Genomic DNA, 19,802 nt, shown 5'->3' with positions numbered 1-19,802 from the left:
TAAGTAGGCTGGCACTTGGACATGCAGACCAGGTCTGCACCCAACAGAGCAGAGTGGAGAGCTGGAAATTATCCAGTTAACAGAGAAACAGCGTGACCTAGTGGAAAGAAAGTGGACCTGGGACTCGGGAGATCTGGGTTCTAATTCCGCCGCCTCCCCTGACCTACTGTGTGACCTCAGAGGAGTCACTGAACTTCCATGTGCCCAGGTTTTTCATCTGTAAAATAATTCAGTGCCTGTTATCCCTCCCCTTTAAACTGTAATCCCCACGTGGGACAGGGACTGTATCCGACGAGATTATCTTGTCTCTACCCTGGCATTTGTTACAGTGCTTGGCACATAGTAAGCACTTAACAAAAAACACTTTTTTTTATTATTATTAACAATATAGCCCACCCAAGTAGCTCTTTCAGGTTTCCCAAAGGCTTTTATTTTAACTTGATTTCTTCTCCAGTGAATGATCTGCACGGATAGAACGAATCAGATACCCGTCAAATCTCCACTTCACTGGTGAGAGTGATAGTCTAGTAACAGGATGCAAAAAACCATGGCGGCAGTGGCTGCTTCTGCTCTCTCCCAGGTAGGAATGAATGAATAAGTCACAACTTCATCATCAGTTTGTTTTAGGCATCCGGTTGCTCTGACACCAGGTGAATGGATAGTAATGTTGGTATTTGTTAAGCGCTTACTATGTGCCGAGCACTGTTCTGAGCGCTGGGGTAGACACAGGGGAATCGGGTTGTCCCACGTGGGGCTCGCAGTCTTCATCCCCGTTTTACAGATGAGGGAACTGAGGCACCGAGAAGTTAAGTGACTTGCCCAAAGTCACACAGCTGACAAGTGGCCGAGCCGAGATTGGAACCCATGACCTCTGACTCCAAAGCCCGGGCTCTTTCCCCTCTCCCGCAACCCCTCCCTCCACACCCCCCAATTCACCCTACCCCAGAAGGTCGCAACAATGTCCATTACCACTTCCTTTGCGGTGCTCATTCAGGGGGAGGGGATGTAGGTTGTGGGCAACTTAGACAAGCCTGCCACCTCAGAGGAGGGACCTCAGGGAGTCGACTTTTAGCTGCATTCAAGAATAACAACAACAATTTTGGTATTTAAACGCTGACTATAGAGTAATAATGTTGGTATTTGTTAAGCGCTTACTATGTGCCGAGCACTGTTCTGAGCACTGGGGTAGACACAGGGGAATCGGGTTGTCCCACGTGAGGCTCACAGTTAATCCCCGTTCTACAGATGAGGTAACTGAGGCACAGAGAAGTGAAGTGACTTGCCCACAGTCACCCAGCTGACCAGTGGCGGAGGCGGGATTCGAACCCATGACCTCTGACTCCGAAGCCCGGTCTCCGTATGCCAAACACTCTGCTAAATGCTGGGGTGGATACGAGATAATCAAGGTCCCATATGGGACTCACAGTCATGTAGGAGGGAGAACAGATATTGAATGCCCATTTTGCAGATAAAGGAACGGAGGTACAGAGAAGTTGAGTGACTTGCCCAAGATCACGCAGCAGGTGAGTGGCGGAGCCGGGATTAGAACCCAGGGCCTTTTGACTCCCGGGCCCGTGCTCTTCCCACCGAACCGCTTCCCCCTAGGCCACATTGCTGCCACTAGGCTATACCGCTTCTCAGTGAAATGGCCAGGTGGCGAGGCGATAAACTATCTGTGAATAATTCGTGTGCCAGACCGGACTCTGGTTCTTGTCTGCAATTGCTCTGATGAGTTGGTTACCTGAGCGTTTCTGCCCCTTAGGTCGTCTGACCTGCCAGTCATCCCCACTGGTTTTGTACAGCCCTCCTTTCCTCTTCTCCCACTCCCTTCTGTGTCGCCCTGACATGTTCCCTCTATTCAGTCCCCCTCCCTGTCCCACAGCACCCATATGCATATCTGTAATTTAGTTATATATATTATTGTCTGTCTCCCCCTCTAGACTGTAAGCTCGTCGTGGGCGGGGATTGTGTCTGTTTATTGTGTGTATATATACTATGGATTTTAAAAAATGGTATCTAAGTAATAATAATAATGTTGGTATTTGTTAAGCGCTTACTGCGTGCCGAGCACTGTTCTAAGCGCTGGGGTAGATACAGGGTAATCAGGTCGTCCCACGTGAGGCTCACAGTTAATCCCCATTTTACAGATGCGGTAACTGAGGCACAGAGAAGTGAAGCGACTCGCCCACGGTCACACAGCTGGCAGGTGGCAGAGCCGGGAGTCGAACTCATGACCTCTGACTCCGAAGCCCAGGCTCTTTTCCACTGAGCCATGCTGCTTCCCCAGTGCTTACTATATGCCAGGCACCGTACTAAGTGTTGGGGTAGATAGAAGCTGAACAGGTTGGACACGGACCATGTCCCACTTGGGATTCTCACCGTCTTAATCCCCACGAGTCAACTGAGGCACAGAGAAGTTAACTGTCTTTCCCAAGGTCACCCAGCACAGGTGACGAAGGTGGGATTAAAACCCAGGTCCTTCCGACTCCCAGGCCCGTGCTGTGTCCATTAGGCACCACTGCTGGTCCTTCAGTAGGGTAAACAAAACAGCAGTTTTAAATACGCAATAGTTAGAGATTGGTCCTCTGCTCGTGTTAAACTTTCCTAATATGTTGACAGTTTATCACTGGGACCTGTTCTTGAGTGGAAGACTGGTGTTTGACTCATTTCCTCAGCGTCATGTTCCCTCAGAGGAGAGGTTTTGTTTTCAGCAGCTTTTGGAAGCTTGCTTGTCACAGTGTGTGACCTTTATTGCTTTTAGGTTGTTTGATTGGAAAGCTTTCTGTTATATTGTTGCTAGGTTGGTGTCCCCTAATTTAGTTGTATCTATCCGGAAAGAAAACCCAGTGCTAGACACGGTAGACTTGTTGTTTCTTTCCATCTGGGTATCTGCCTTTTTCTGAAGTGGTCACCGCAGTTGCACTTTCCACCAGTTCGTTGCATGCCGTTATGTCACCATGACCGTCTGGCAGATTTCACTTTGTTTTTCCATTGAGTGCTCTCAGGTGGGAAATGTTGAACACATATGGGCAATCTGCCTTCAGATAAGTCTAGGTATTATCAAATCCACGTTCATAAGGGAGATTGGGGGTCAGAGAGCATTTACCTAGGTTTGTGGATGTTCGGTGTGTGATGGGTGATTATGGCGGAAAAGGTAAGGGTGTTAGAAGTAACATCCCTAACTGGGAAGGTGGACATCGTGGAGGGCAACTGTAATGCTGTTCCTCCAAACGGTTCTTTCACGCCACCGTCTGAGACGAGATTCTATCCCAGGAGAACATTGTATGTAAGGACTGAATTCTAGCTTGGCTCATTCTAATGGAGTCACAGAACTTTCAGACACTTGTCAAGACGAAGTATGTGTAGTGTTAAATTACTTGTTTTCTATTTAACCGAAGGCAGAGAAGAGTAGTGAATACCTCTGTGTGCTTTTTCACTGAGCTGTTTATTTTAATTACAAACACTTAGTCCTGGATACCTCAGGCAGTAATAGGAGAAAAGTCAGTCGCATTTATTGAGTGCTTACTGTGTGCAGAGCATAGTACTAAACACTGGGGAGGATACAATATAACAATAAACACATAGTTGTATGCCCACAATGACCTTAACTCTAGAGGGGGAGACAGACATTAATATAAATAAATTACAGATATGTACGTAAGTGCTGTGGGGCTTGGGGTGGGGGTGGGGGGAATGAATAAAGGGAGCAAGTCAGGGAGATGCAGAAAGGAGTGGGAGCAGAGGAAGGAGGGGTTAGGCAGGGCAGGCCTCTTGGAGGAGGTGTGCCTTCAGTAGGATTTTGAAGTTGAGGAGAGTAATTGTCGGATACAGGGAGAGAGGGTGTTCCAGTTCCAGGCCAGAGATGTGTTGGTTCTGATGACCGTTCCTTTCCAGGATGAGCCACACTTTTTTTTAAAAAAAAAATGGTACTTGTTAAGCACTTAATATGCCAAGCACTGTACTGAGTGCTGGAGTAGATACAAAATAATCAGGTTGGACACAGCGTCTGTCCCGCGTAAGGTTCCCAGTCTTAATCCCCATCTGACAGATGAGGTAACAGGCCCAGAGAAGTTAAGCGACGTATCTAAGGTCACCCAGCGGACAGTTTGCCGAACTGGCGTTAGAACCGAGGTCCTCTGACTCCCGGGCCTGTGGAGACACTATGCAATCACCAGATTAGGCCATCAGAAAGTCCTTGGAGCTTCTCTGAACTTTTCAAATTCCATATTTGTTTTGATTTTCTCCAGGTGAGCTACGTAAAACCCAGTGGCCCTCCCATTGGAACTCCAGATGGATAATACCGTTTTTGTCATGTTGTCACCGGACTGTCTTAAAATGTAACAGTTGGCTCTACTTGAGTAACCTCGGGCTTCATTCACCTCCAAAGAGATTGCAACAGACAGAGCTATCATCAGATACAGTATATGCAATTAAGATTAAGGTACAGTTGAATAACACTGAGCAGGTTTATTCTTTCAGTTTAAATTGACATTGGTTTGAGTCAAAGTTGAAATGACTGGAGAGAGGAAATAGTTTGTGTTAGCAGAGTGATCCCACTGTCCCCAGATAGCCCTGCCGTCCCATCTGTAAAACTATCTAAAGTGCTTAGTTGAGGAAAATTTGGGATTATGAGTTTTAATCCTGGTTTTGCCATTACAGTTCTGCAGTTTTTTCTTAGCCACTTAACCTCACTACCAAAAACAGTGGATGTAAAATTGAATGCTGTGACATTTCAAACTACTACTGAGTTGGTATTTGTTAAGCGCTTACTATGTGCAGAGCACTGTTCTAAGCGCTGGGGTAGATGCAGGGTAATCAGGTTGTCCCACGTGAGGCTCACAGTCTTAATGCCCATTTTACAGGTGAGGTAACTGAGGCACAGAGAAGTTAAGTGACTTACCCACAGTCACACAGCTGACAAGTGGCAGTTTCTCTATTTTAGAGCCTTGAACAAACCAAAAAAAAAAAAAGTGACACTCACCTACGGTGTTAAAAATAAGACACATTTTGGATTTTTTTTCAGTAGATTTTTTTTTTAAAGTGGTCAAAAACTTATTCTACTCATTGGAAGACTTTCATTTCAACAAAATTGCAAATTGTTGGAAATAAGATGCTAAAAAGTTTAGTTTCTGTTAATTTTTGTAGTAGTTCCTAGTAGATTATAATTTACAAACGACTCCATTCCTAGGTTTATACTGTATACTACCTACCTCTTAGTGCTTGATGAGTCTGTTGCTGTCCACTTGCTTATCGGGGTCATCTTTGTAATGTGGGAGGGGGCTTCCCCCCTACAAGGGAGTATCCCGAAGCTGTCGACTTCTGTCAGGTTGTCTGTGAGACGGAGGAGTCGGGAGTCCTCAATATTGTTTCCAGAGCCCAGGGCTCATCCACAGCTGGTAGCTGGAGGCTGTCCAACCCTCCTCCTTCCGCTTTCGGTTTTGTGGTTTCCAGGGTTGCTGTCTTACTGAGTGTTGATATGGCTCAGACACCTACTGTCTTGTTTTGTTTTTGCCAACTATTAATAGAGGAACTAGAATTTCCTTCTGGTAAATTCCTGAATAGTTCCTTTTTTTTTTTTTTGGTAGCTCTGATTTGTTCTCAAATATTAAACGTTGCCTTCTAAAACAACCCAAAGAAATTTCACTGTTTGTAGTTAATTCATCCAAGAAAACTCCTTAGGAGGTTTCTAAGAAAGCCCCCTCTTCCTTCTGGCATAAAGACCTCCAGCATTGCATCGATCAAGCGTATCGAGCATTTACTGTATGCAGAACACTATACTAAGTGTTTGGGCAGTACAACAGTATTACAGACATGGTAGTCATGGTCCTGCGCACAGTGAGCTTACGGTCTAGAGAGGGTTGCCCTCTGTATCTTGGCTGGGTTCCTGAATTTACTGCAGAGGTTGTGGGGTGACGACTGTAATTGATCTGGGTTATTAATAATAATGATGGCATTTATTAAGTGCTTACTACCTGACCCTAGTAAACTGAAAATAATAATAATGGTTTTCAGTCATTCAGGACATGGTGTTTAATCAACAATATTATATACCAGATGCCCACTTATTATAGTACTCCAAACTAGACATTGTGGGGAATCACAAAAGAAGACTTAAGATCTCCCCGTGGCCCTCAGGAGGTTGGCAGTTAAACAGGGGGTTGAGATACAGCATCACAGTAAAAAAGATCAGAAGCAGTTGGTTTTCTTTGTCCAGTTGGGTGTAAGTTTGGTCTCCTCATTAAGTAGCCTGAGCCCACCTAGCTGGGCCCAGACCAGTTTATTTCACTCCCTGAGGTATGTGGGGAACAGTCTTGCCCTCTCCAGTTTCCTTTCTTTGAGATTGAGCAAACTTTAAAGTGTGGAGCACCAAACCCTAGGGGAAATAATGAGGATGTAAATTGCAGCATAGCCTTGCCCAGGTTTACCGTCTAAGAGGGGCAATAGACACATTAGAAAAAATTAACACGGGGTAAATTGAACATGCACATAGCAATGAGTCCAACTAAGGGCACGACTAGAGAGATGGGTATGTACAACCAGGGGACTTAGGATGGGCATCTTCCACAGTTCTCCACGGGAACAACTCTAGCACTTTGGGCCTCTATTAAATGGTTGCTGCTGAGGGTCATTTGGGAGGCACCAAGTAGACAAAAGATATAATTCAGTTATGCACCTTTGGAAACCATTACCTCTTTGGGTCTCTGAAGCGTGTGGCCGACTAAATGGTACCCAGATAACTTGTCTAATTGCAGAATGAAGTTAACAAAAACCGCATCTTAGCCTCAGACTTTCTGGGCATGTTTTCTCTGAAACTTCAAGTCGGTGGTGAACTGCTATTTGTTTAGTGCAGTTAAGCCCCGGGCATTGGAGAATGATAGGGCACACAAATGAGGCGGTGCCCCAGATTGATGGTATTGGTTTCTGATTCATCCAGGGGCTGCCCAGTGGATGCTGATGATATTGGTGCCTCTCCTTCCCCTTCTGCTTGACGGCCCTCAGGTCAGGCTGGAAGCAAGTTGGAAGGCAGGCATGTTAGGGGTGAGGAGCAGAATAATAATAATAATGGTATTTTTTATAATCTCTTACTATGTGCCAGGCACTGTACTAAGCGCTGGGATGGATACAAGCAAGTTGAGTTGGACACAGTCCCTGTCCCTTGCGGGGTTCACAGCCTCGATCCCCATTTTACAGATGAGGGAACTGAGGCCGAAAGAAGTGAAGTGATCTGCCCAAGGTCACAGCAGACAAGTGGAGGAGCCGGAATTAGAACCCATGACCTTCCGACTCCCAGGCCCGTGCTCTATCCATTACGCCATGCTGCTTCTCAGAAGCCTGCCTGACCCACTAGTAATAACACAGTCTGGGGAATCAGGGGACCTGGGCTCTAACCCTGGCTTACCCCTCCCCCTTTTTTAATGTGGTATTTAGGTGCTTAGCAAATACCATAATTATTATTATTATTATTATTACTAAGCCCTGGGGAAGATACGAGCTAATCAGGTTGCACTCAGTCCCTGTCCCACATGGGGCTCACAGTCTCAATCCCCATTTTACAGATGGAGTAACTGAAGTGCAGAGAAATTAAGTGATTTGCCCAAGGTTACACAGCAGACAACTGGCAGAGATGGGATTAGAACCCTGGTCCTGCTAATGCCCAGGCCCGTGCTGTGTCCGCTAGGCCACACGCACTTGCCTGCTGTGTAACTTCTGACAAATCATTTAACTTATCCGTTCCTCAGGATGAGGAGCCGGGGGAGCCACAGAGTCAGCACAGCAAGGCTGCCATATTCCCAAACGGCTGTTGTCTGTCGACACACATCCTGCTCATTAGGAAGCCTCCTTGAGAACACTGTTATTGGAATAATCGTCACATATAATAATTGTAGTATTTAAGTGCTTCTGTTGTGCTAAGCACATAGACACAGTACTAAGTGCTGGGGTAGGTACATGATAATCAGGTCTGACCCGATCCCCCTTTCACGAGGGTCTCACATTCAAAGGGGAAAGTATTTAACCCACATTTTAAAGATGAGGAAACTGAGGCCCAGGCAACTTAAGTCACCCACTCAAGGTCACATAGGCATGGAGCAGATTTGTCCTCTCTCCACTAGGCCACACTGTTTCTTCTGATTGAACCAATTCTATGGAATTGTCATGAAAGATGCTCTGTTGGCAGGCAGTGGAGTCCAATATCATTAAAACTGTTGAAGTGACTGAGGATTCTGTAAACAACCCGGTGTTAGTTGCCTGTGGGAAAGTAGAGTCAGTGAGCCCTAGGTGGTCCGGTGTTTTGTTAAAAGCAGTAGCTAAGGAAGTTCAATTTTTGAGAGTTAGGCAGGGTATATTGCCCGTTGAATTAGTAACACTGTCTCTGGCTTGTGACTGTCACCTTTCACCGCCACTTGGAGTGATCATTTTGGAGGAAATGGGACACGGGAGAAAGAGGCGGAAAAGAGAGATAGAGGAAAGGGAGAAGGATGAGAGTGAAAGCATGTGGAGTTAAGTGCTGTGAGTATATGTGTTGAGTACCCAAGGACTTAGTGGTATTTTATTCAGCGTTTACTGTGAGCCGAGCACTGTATTGAACACTTGGGAGAATACAGTACAGCAGAGTTGGTAGATACGTTTTCTGAGCACAATGAGTTTAAAGTCCAGAGGGGGAAGGTGGTATGGAAGTGTTGATGTGGCAGTTTGGGGGGGCTGGATTAAGATGGCGAGGTGAGAGATTAATCAGGGAAGATGTAAGAGATTTAATTTCAGAAGATTTTTGAAGATGTGGGGAAGCAGAGGTCTGTCCGTCTGTCTACGAATCTTACCGTACTGCCCCACGCTCTTAGTACAGGGCTCTTGTACACAGTACATGTTCAGTAGACACTACCGATCGATTTTCATGGTCTAAAATGTAAGACTTTAAGCTCCTTGTAGGCAGGGAGTGTCTGCCGACTCTATTGTCTTGTTCTTTCCCAAGTATCTACTTAATTGAGTGCTCTGCATACAGTAATCTCTCATTAAATATAATTGATTTATGTTCTGAGCAGGCTTCGGACAGATGGGATATTCAAGCATTTAAATGAACAAGGTGGCATTTTGGGGTAAGGTAGCCTGACTCAGGCAGGATCATTTTATACTTCTGTAAGTCTGAACGCTTGGTTCAGCATCCAAAAATCTGGGCCAGTCTCAGCCATTTGGGGACGTGGGCTTAGTCTACCAAACAAATAATTATTACCACTCTTGGAGGACTTCTAACCTAGTGAACTCGAAACTACAAGCTCTGGCACTGACCTGTATTTATACCCTCCCTCGGCACTTCCATTGCATTTATTGATTACTCTAATTATTTTCCTGTCTCCCTCCTTTGGAGTCTAAGCTCCTTGTGAGCAGGAAGATTATTTCGTGCTCCTGATGTAGTTTCCCAAATGCATAGTAAACTGCACTGAATCCTAAGGGTGCCCAATAAGTACCTTTACTACTAAATTCAACTTTTCAGAATAGTGGACTCTAATTTCAAGTGCTACATTTCTAATGAAAGGTGTGTAGATAGACTCCCTAGTGAGATTAACCATTTACCAATTGTGACCATTTTACAAGATCTCAGATGCATGAGAAAAATAGAAAAATTTACATCCCAGATTTGGAATTCCTGTAATAGGACAACCGCCAGGTCATGATGTGAGATGGTGTCTCAACTTTGCAAGGATTGATTTTTCTTCTCCCTTATAGCCGGAACTTGAGCGTGAATGTATGACAATTGTCAGATGATCAGTAGTGCAGCGGTTACGTTCCTGATGAACCTCACATTGAGAACTAATTCTCTTCCCCTCTTCAAAACCCTACTTAAAGCTCACCTCCTCCAAGAGGCCTTCCCAGACTGAGCTTCCCTTTTCCCTCTGCTCCCTCTACCCCCCCCCACCTCTCCGCAGCAAAACCCTCTTCTCCCCCCTTTCCCTCTTCTCCTCCCCCTCTCCCGTCACATCCCTTCAGCACTGTACTCATCCTCTCAACTGTATATATCTTCATCACCCTATTTGTTTTGTTAATGAGCTGTACATCACCTTGATTCTATTTATTTGCTATTGTTTTAAGGAGATGTTCTTCCCCTTGATTCTATTTATTGCTATTGTTCTTGTCTGTCTCCCCCGATTAGACTGTAAGCCCGTCAAAGGGCAGGGACCGTCTATCTGTTACCGATTTGTACATTCCAAACGCTTAATACAGTGCTCTGCACATAGTAAACGCTCAATAAATACTATTGAATAAATGAATGAAATCTTACATTACTTTGCGTGCCTTTCTCTTTGCCACCCACACGCACACAACTGTTTATTCTACAATTGCATTGCGTCCTAGCCAACGTGCCCGGTGGGAGAACTCCGTATCTAGGAGCTTCTAGTTTCTACAGCAGGATTTTTGAAATGGAACTTCTACCGAAGTCTTCTGTCATCTTAAACAACAAAGACATGTAAATATAAATGCCAAGAGTGGAAATGTAAAAGCCATAGATGGGAGCTTAATGACACTGACCAAAGATTTTATCTGAATAGATTGCGTTCTCACTAACTTTGCAGTCTGAGAAAGGCCCAGTTTCGGTCCTGAATTGAATTAGCGTAAACTACAGGAGTAGCCCGGTTTACCGAGCCTTGAGTTATCACTGAAACATTCTATATTGTGGTTCATAAACTATAGCCCAAGCTTATGAAAATCCTCTGTGTAAAGCCCCGTTAAACAGGTTTAGTGTTAAGAGTTGGTGTCATCCTAATCGGTTGCCTCTGACAGAGTAAACATTGTTCCATCTGTGCACTATCACGTTGGCTGACTGAGAGTTTCCAGCACACTGAGCACTTGATGCCAAGCAGTCTGTTAAGGGACAGGGAAGCGACTCTTTTGGGATCCCTGGTATTTATCACCGTTTAGGAGACTTAAGGTTCAAGGGGCCAGAACCCATCTGCACGTGCTCAGATTCAAATTCTTGGCAAAGTTTATTTGGAGGGTTTATTTGTTGCCCTTTTGCTTCTTCTTTATTCCCGTTTACATAAATTAGGAATTTTCTTCTGTTCTGCTCAGGAGTCAGATGTGCATCAGTGTAAACCCTAACTTTTATGTACATAAATTTAGAGACCATTTATTCACCTGGCATTACACTCAAAGCAAGTTTTTTTAAAAAAAAATTTAAGTGAGTTTTGATTTACCAAGTGAATACAGAGCCTGGAAGCATAACTGCTGCATAAGAAATTGGATAGATTGTCTGTTTTCCCACCTTTTAAAAGCAATTTATTCAAACAGTGTTTGCAATTAAAAGTATGAATAAACTGAATAATTGAAACAAATGAAAGCTCTTTTCTGAATGATATAATGAGTTTGGGTGTGTTAGGAATTTTTTTGTGGTTTTGGCGACTACAGTGAAATCAAATGCCATGGCATTTTTGATTTTTTGAATAGATGTTTGTCTTCAAATATCAAATATTTGTCTTACATAGATATTTATAGCAATGGAAATATTCCATGTAAGCCACAAGCCTTTAAAATGGGGGATTTTTTTGCAGCTCAACTCTCCTGCTAGTTTGATGAAACTAATTTTTTACTGATATTAAATCTGTTCTTAGGATTATGTTCTGAGCTACAGAAGCAGTCTCTTTTTTTGGTGTTTTTTTAACCCACTGAAAAGGGTTATAAGTGTAATACAACATCATTGGGCAGAATTATCTCTGTCAATACATTTCAGATATTCTGTCCATAAATGCAGTGTGTTCTGATGAGGGGTGGATTTGGAACCCAGTTGAGTTATTGCATGAACACTCGTCTTTATGTGGGAATGTATTAGTAATTGAAAATATGGGTATGCTTCAAGGGCAATAAAAGCTAGAATAGTCCCTAAAAGTAGAGAGTTCCTAATGCTTGTAGATCTTGCTTGAGCCCTTTGAAATTGAGGGCAAAGTCACCCCCTCTCCCCCCCCCCGACTCCCCCAGCCACACACACTATTGGCCTGAAAAACAGACCATATTTTGTTTTTTGTGGTCTCACTGGAATTTTCACTCCTTGCTGCTTGACTTTAGTTTCTCTGTGCACACTTAAGAGAGCGAAGGAATATTTTAGGCTCTCCTGAGACGGTGCAGAGAGTATATTGTGTGAAGTTCACTACATCTAGAAGCTGTTTCTGTGGTTGCATGGATTGTTGGCTTCAGACCCAGTGTAGCCACTGATAATTGTGGATGCCTGATTTTTAAATGTTCCTGGCAGTAAAAATCTGAGAGAAGCCACTTACATTCTCTAAATATAGCACTTACTGTACTGCCTCTAGGAAGAAAAAAAAAACCACACAATGAAAACATGGTTATGGATCTTTGGAGACAGGGATCATGCCTATGTATTCTACTGTTCTCTGCCAGGTGCTTAGTACAGTGCCCAGCACACAGAAAACGCTCAATAAATACTGTCCATGAAAGCTTAATTTATCAACCAGGTATGTGGTTTACATGGCATTTTTCAGGTCCCTTCACCTCAGGACATAGATGTTGAAATGGAAAAATTATTATACTTAAAACAAACTAGAACCCCTTCCTTATTTCTGAGTTAATTGAAAGAGATCGGTGGTTTCATAAAGAGTGGAAATGTTATTTGGCTTTTTAAATATTTTCCTAAAGAGGACCCGTACTATTTTCCTGGTTAAGTAGCAGTGGAGGAAGAGCAAAGATATCCACGTTTCAGTTGGGTTTGAGAACTGCACATTATTTCCACCTTTTTATATTTTTGCTGCTCTTGTTGGCAAGGGAAAAATTAATTTGAGAAGGAGATCCAGAAAGAAACCTATATTTACTGAGATCCACAAGAATCAGATTTGTTTACTGGAGGGTTCTAATACTGTGTTAATATGTTTTTGGCTTTGCAGATTAAATTAGGTGGTTTTTTTTGTGGGGAAGAAAACTCATAAAGAAATCAGCCTTGGAGATGTAATATGCTTTACCATATTTAAATAATTAGACTTCTGTCTCATTGAAATGTATGTGCTCTAGGTTTGATAGGGATAAAAGCATGAATATTAGTATGATTAGGAAATTACATCATGTCACGGTATAATTGATTGATTGATAGCTGAATGAAAACTAACCGTAAAGCTTGTGAAAATAGATGCGTATTCTGCAGTTACTCAGGCAGAATTTTTGCAGTTAACCCAGTTACAAGATTAGTAAGTGGATTGTGTGTGTATGTGGAGAGAGAGAGAGAGAGGGTGAGAGAGAAAACTCTGGTAAGATTGGAATAGGGAAATCCTGAAACACATTGTGAAAGAGCCAGGATCTTTTTTTTTTTTTTTCATCCTAAGGATGTCTGAACTGGATAATACATTACTGATTGTGCTAGCGATTCATGTTTGGAAATTTACATAGAGTTTTCATTAACTGTCCAAGCCTGAGCAGAAAAAAAAAAAAAAAAAACCCTGTTTAATGTTTTTGTTTGTCTTAAACTAGCTGGTATTTAAATATTTAAAATCATTGGAATAATGTTTGAAATTATCAGTGCCTATGTGTTTAGCTATTTTTCCTCTTCAGTGTCCAGCTATTATAAAGCTTCCTTAGCACACAGGTTCACTGTGACTGACACTAGTGTACTGGAACTAGGACAGAGAGACCACTGCAGGATTCCCCGTTTCAAAGCTGAACCAATATTCACCATTGACATATTCATTCATCTGTGCAGGGTCATTGGAAATCCTCTCTCTCTAGTTTTTCCTTCCCTTCAGGGAGCACTGCTTAAAAGAGCAAACCCCTGGTGTGAAGAGATAGGAGAATTCTCAGCACAGGCAATGGTGCCAGGAATCAAATTAAAGTTTGTCCATTTGCAGATGACTGTACTCCTAGCATACTGCGGCCCTCAGTTTGCTGTTGATGTTTCGTTTACTTGAGATTTCCTTTGATTCTCATAACCCAAGTCATATCATACCAAAAATATGCCAGAACATTTTGGTCAGTAGAGTTAAAGTATTTTTATAGGTTCCTAAGATTAGCCTGAGGAAAAAATGAGAGCTATAAAACATGTCTGAGTGGGGGATGGAAAGAGCATGATTGAGAGGATTTATGCCCATTGATTTAGTTACGGCAATGTAAATACTTGCTGAATTGACTTCCCTTTTGGGGAGTTTAAAACTTACGACTTGTTTTGCTATTGTTGACATCTTCAGATCTATTTTGACATGACCAATGCTGCAGTTTTGTCCTTCTTTGCGTGCATTTATATCTTTCAAATGAGAGGCACTGGGAAGATGAGTTGCTATTCAATCAATCAATCAACAGTGGTACTTTATGAGCACTTACTGAGTGCAGAGCACTGTAGTAAGCAATGGGGAGAGTACAATACTGTAGAATTCGCAGACCCGTTCCCGGCCCTCAAGGAGTTTACAACCATAAGCTCTTAAATGCCTGAAATCAACAATAAGGGCTTTGAGTTTGATTTTCTTTGCCAGATGGCAAAGTTAAACCCTCTCAGAGTGAGCTTTGTAGGAACACATGCAAAAACTCCAAGGGATGTAAGACTGTAAGCTCATCATTTAGACTGTAAGCTCACTGTGGGGATCTTGACTATTTCTTGTTGTAGTGTACGCTCCCAAGCGCTTACTACAGTTTTGTACACACAGTTAAGCGCTCAATAAATATGATTGAACGAATCAGTCCTTGACAGAAATGAAGTTGCAAATTGCAAATCATTAGCCCAAATCATTAGTCCCCAACCTCTGTAAGCCTAATACATGTCTTAAGTGTGAGGATTTGGAAAGTTCTCATTTTGAGACCATAGGGACAACTTATTTGTGGGATAGGTTCTTTTTCATTTTGGCACCTCTGAAAGTGAAAACATATCTATCATTGAAACAGCTTAATGCCTATTGTCCACCATTTGTGTGTTAGCTATCGAAGTTTAGTGCATTCTAGCTAATGGAGTATTAGATTTTTCCCTCATCTACTAATTTAGAATAGCACCCCCTAAAAGGCTCACACACTCGTACTTTGCACGTATCATGTGAAATTACATACGGTGTCTTTTTAGGCCATGGAGTGGCATGTGCCGTCGAACTTCATTATAATATTGTTCTTGGAAAGCAAGCATTTGAGGTGTTAAGCACAGGTGGTATTACAGCAAGCAGTTTAATCTAGATGAGTGACCTTACACAAAGGCATAAGTGTACAATAACAGCCGGCCTTGTAATGAGGGTGAGGCGAATTCTAAAACAGCCCAGAACAGATTCTAACCTATCAACAACTAGAATTCTTAGTCCTGACGCACCAGTGCCCTCCCTGGGTAGTATATCACTTAAGGTACTGGGAAAGACAGTTTAATCCTTATGAGAGTATGCTATGTAACTGATCTTGGAATTGACTAGTCCTCACAGAGGATTTATTGAGAAAACATTTCTTGCACGACTGTGCTTTCCTCGAAACCAGTCAAAATATGAAAAAAAATGCAGTCATGCTGAGCAGGAGTTCTCGCTGATGCTTCTAGGGCATTCCCACTCTTGAGCAATACAGACCTTTTTAAGAAATGTCATATCTGGTTGTCCTCAATATAAAATGGCCCATCAAAGCTACCTTGGTGCAACCTTAACTCTTAAATATCAGCTTATGCCCTCTAACCATTTGTTATCAAATATCTATAAGTTTAGTCGTGGCAAAATCTGTTAATCCGCCTCAAATAGAATGAGAATGACATGGCTTCAACCGTAGAATTTTTTTTTGCAGGGCGGAGGGGGAATAAAGCAGTCTGAATGATACTCATTTTGTAATATTTTGCTTCTTTTCAATTGAAAATGAGTCCTTTAAGATACAAAGCGCTGTCTTTGTTTAAAGGCACAAACATTGGTTTTGTTGAAATAGAAATTGGACTAGTTATGTATAATTTTTAATGGTTCACCCTTATTCTCTTTGCAACCACTGTATTTACTCGCATAATTACCTTCACTGCCTAATTGCCCCATCCCGATTTTTTAGAAGGAAATAAAAGATTTTTTTTTCTTTTTTAACCACATAATTGCAAGCAGTGATAGCCATTCTCCGGGGGAGGAAGAGGAGCAGGAAAGTGAGAATAAGTTCAAAGCAGCAAGGGCCGGGTTGGTTTGGGGAGGGGGTTAATTTGTTGAATGCCTGTTTTGAATAGTGCACTTGAGAGAGTGCAGTTAAGAAGGCAGTCTCAATAATAATAATAATAATTATGGCATTTAAGGGCTTACTAGGAGCAGGCACTGTAGTAAGCACTGGAGTACTTAAAGATCATCAGATCAGACAAAGTCCGTTTCCCACATAATGCTCTCTCTTCTTCCTCTTTCTTCTCTCCTTTCTAACTCCATTTTTTCTCCCACTCTCCTTATTGCTAGACTTAATTTCCCACTTAACCGCTCCTCCTCTGCCTTTTGGGTTGCAAAATATACAAAAATATGGGGCAATCAAGTAAGTAAAAGTGGTATTTTAAGTCTGGGGATTGATTTTGCGTACTGATGGAAAAAATTACTATTTTTTTTCCTCAGAGTCTATTATGCTTTGGACACAGAGCCTCTGGTTCTTTCCAAAAAGTCCTGAGAGGGAGGGAGGGACTGGCGTTTTCATCCCCACTTGACACATTGGGCACTTGAGATAACACAGAAAAGGTCAGGATTTTTTTTAATGGTAGTAGTAATAATAATAATTGTAGTACTTGCTAAGCATTTATTCATTCAATAGTATTTATTGAGCGCTTACTATATGCAGAGCACTTACTAAGCACTTGGAATGTACAGTTCAGCAGCAGATAGAGACATTCCCTGCCCAGTGACGGGCTCACAGTCTAAATGATGTTCCAGGCATTGTTCTAAGTGCTAGGGTAGATACAAGATAATCAGTTTGGACACAGTCCCTGTCCCACATACGGCTCACAGTCTTACATCTGTTTACAGGTGAGATAACTAAGACCCAGAGAAGTTACATGCCTAAGGTCACACAGCACACAAGTAGCACAGTGGGAATTAGAACTCAGGCCCTTCTGACTCCAAGGCCTGTGCCTGTGTCATTAGGCCAGTAATGCATCTCCTTGTTATGGTACTTAAGCAGTTACTCTGTACCGAATACAAGATAATCAGACTGAACACATTCTCTGTTCCACGTTAGGCTCACAATCTAAGTAGGAGAAAGTTGGATTTAGTCCCCATTTTACAGATGAGGTAAATTGACTTGTCCAAGGTCGCACAGCAGACATGTGGCGAGCCGGGTTTAGAATCCAGGTCCTTCTGAGTCCCAGGCCTGTGCTTTATCCATTAAGCTATGCTGCTTCTCAAAATTGGATTTATCCAACTTTGCACAATCCTTGCAGTTGGATGCAAATCACAATTTTCCATTTCCCTTTCTCAGGAGACCTAGGAATCCGTGCCTTTTTTTTTTTGGTTGAAGATTAGGGTGCCGTGTATTTTTTATTTCTAAGCATAAATACAGACATTTTCCTAAGCTTAAAAACCAATCACCCAGTTCTATTTTTTGAGCGCTTACTATGCTCAGAACTAGAATACTCCTTACACATCTATTGTGACATCAGAGATGGCACCCAGACACCCTCATCTACAGTATTATTCCATAAGGTGGAGAGTGACCTCCCATACAAAGTTGGTTAAATTCAAGATGAGGATGCGTAAAATTCCATCAGCTTCCTACCAAAGCCCTACACTATCAAGAAACCCTCTTGCTAAGACCATCCTTCATCCCACCCCTAACCATCTGGGCCTAAACCAGAGAAGAATTGATATTTTGGTGGCCATTTACCTGATTTTACAACAGTCTTCATTACATTATGCTGCTGCAGGCCCAGCGGGATGCAAGTGACATCGCATACATGTGGCCTTGTTGGTATTCCACAGGATTGTCTGACCACCCTTTATGACCTACGTTTCAAATATACGGTTGCCTCTCTGTGCTGCTAGGAATTGTGTTTTGAGAGCCCAAGTGATGACCGTCTATTTTCAAAATAGTGGTGAAACCCGGAGCACTTCCGGCCCAGAATTTAATCATTCTGCACCCACCAACACACTGGCCTCATTGCTCTGTCCATCTTCCCATCCCAGGCTGAAACCGAAAGGCTCCGGGAGCCCAATGGACCCTATTTTTGCCAGGCCAGGATTGGTTCCAGATTGGTTAGAGATCAGGCAAAATAGTAGTAAGGCATACCACTAACATACCACTCAACCCACTAGAGTTCTATTTGTACCTTTTCCCTCAGGATACAAGGATTTAAACAGTTCAACCATTTGTCCCATGTGGTTTTCTGCAAGTGTGTTGCATGAGAGCTCAATTTCCGAACCAAATTTGAAGGTGATCTATCGTTCTTTAATTTCCCTCTTTAAACAGATTTTAAACTATGCTCTTTCTAAGAGGCAACTAGATACTCTCCTTTCTCTTCTGTCCATCTTCTAAGGTAATTGAGATTCTTACTCCAGAGCACCTAGGGATTCATTTGAGGTAAAAAAAAAATAGCAAGAAATCCATCCTTTTAAGAAGCGCCTGCACACAATTTGGGATTTATGAGCCAACTGACAGTGCTTTAGAGAACCAAGATGAGATTTATCAATTATCAGTAGCATTTATTGAGTGGCTACTATCTGCAGAACATTCTAAGTGTTCTGAAGAGTACAGAGACATAGAAGGCATGATCCTGATCCTCAAGAAGTTTAATAGTCTAACAAGGGAAAGTAATAGAGTGTTTAGGATCCTTATTCAGGTGCTGTGGGGGCTGTGCTGATTTAATTGTTTAGGTGGCATGGAATAGCCGATGTGGCAGTTGAAGGATAGAAGGTGGAGAGAGTAGGAATTAATCAGGGAAGGTTTCATGGAAGAGATCTAGATGATAAATTTGTTACGGGCAGGGAATGTTTCTTCATAATTCTGTTGTATTGGACTTTCCCAAGCACTTACTATATTGCTATGCTCAGTAAGTGCTCAGTAAATACCATTGATGAAGATGTGATACCAGATGGGCTTTGAAGATGGGGTACCCGGAAGCTTCTTGGAAGAAGCAACCAACCCTTGAAAATTTTTGAAGGGTGAGACATTTCAGAAGAATGTCATGGGCAATAGAAGTGTGGACTGGAGGGAGAGAAACTGGAGGCAGGAAGATAGCGAGAAGGCTTATGCCCAAGTTAGTTTGCTACTTCTTGATGATGCCCAAACTAAGGATCAGATAGTGGAGAGGGGATGTAGAAGGTGCTGTGGAAGAGACAGGTATAAGTAGGAGGGAAAGTGGTTTTTATTCTCACTGTGTCGATGAGGAAACTCAGAGAATATGAAACTTTTTTCCTAGTCCGTTGATAGTGCTGAGAATATAAGCCCACTTTTCCGACATCTTTTGGGTTTTACTTTTATTGTGCCCTTTTTTTTTAAAATTTTGCAGAGGAAAAACTCTGTTGGGACCTGTTTTTGTGTTCTTTATTTTTTGTTTGTTTTTCTTCCGTTTGGACAGTATTAATATCCAGGAAGCACTCTTTGGATTAAGAAAAAGAAACTAAAAACTTCATTACCTATAGATGAGTGTAAGCTCGTGGTGGGCCCGGAACGTATCTGCCAACTCTGTTGTAATGTACTCTCGCAAGTGTAACTTAGTACAGGTGTTCTGCATAGAGTAAGTACTCAATAAATGCCATCGATTGATTACCTGACAGGGCAGAGCAGGTCCTCCAATTCCTGACTCTTGAAGCTCCAGGAAAGAAAGTTAACCAAGGTTGAATTAAAGGAGCATGTTTTTGGGAAAAGGTTGAATGCAAAAGTTGGGTGGAGTTTCCAGCAGCCCACGCTTTCTTTCACTAAACCAT

The 19,802-nt window shown here is 42.5% G+C and overlaps 1 protein-coding gene across 2 annotated transcripts in view; it reads left to right on the top strand.

The window, feature by feature from the left end:
* Window positions 1-19,802, top strand: part of FIGN (fidgetin, microtubule severing factor) — a 117,114-nt gene that overhangs the window by 77,723 nt on the left and 19,589 nt on the right. The window lies entirely within an intron of this gene.

The sequence above is a fragment of the Ornithorhynchus anatinus genome, chromosome 9, assembly GCF_004115215.2.
Source record: "Ornithorhynchus anatinus isolate Pmale09 chromosome 9, mOrnAna1.pri.v4, whole genome shotgun sequence".
NCBI lineage: Eukaryota > Metazoa > Chordata > Mammalia > Monotremata > Ornithorhynchidae > Ornithorhynchus > Ornithorhynchus anatinus.
The sequence above is the reverse complement of the archived record's forward strand: the minus strand, read 5'-3'. Positions and strand labels throughout refer to the sequence as shown.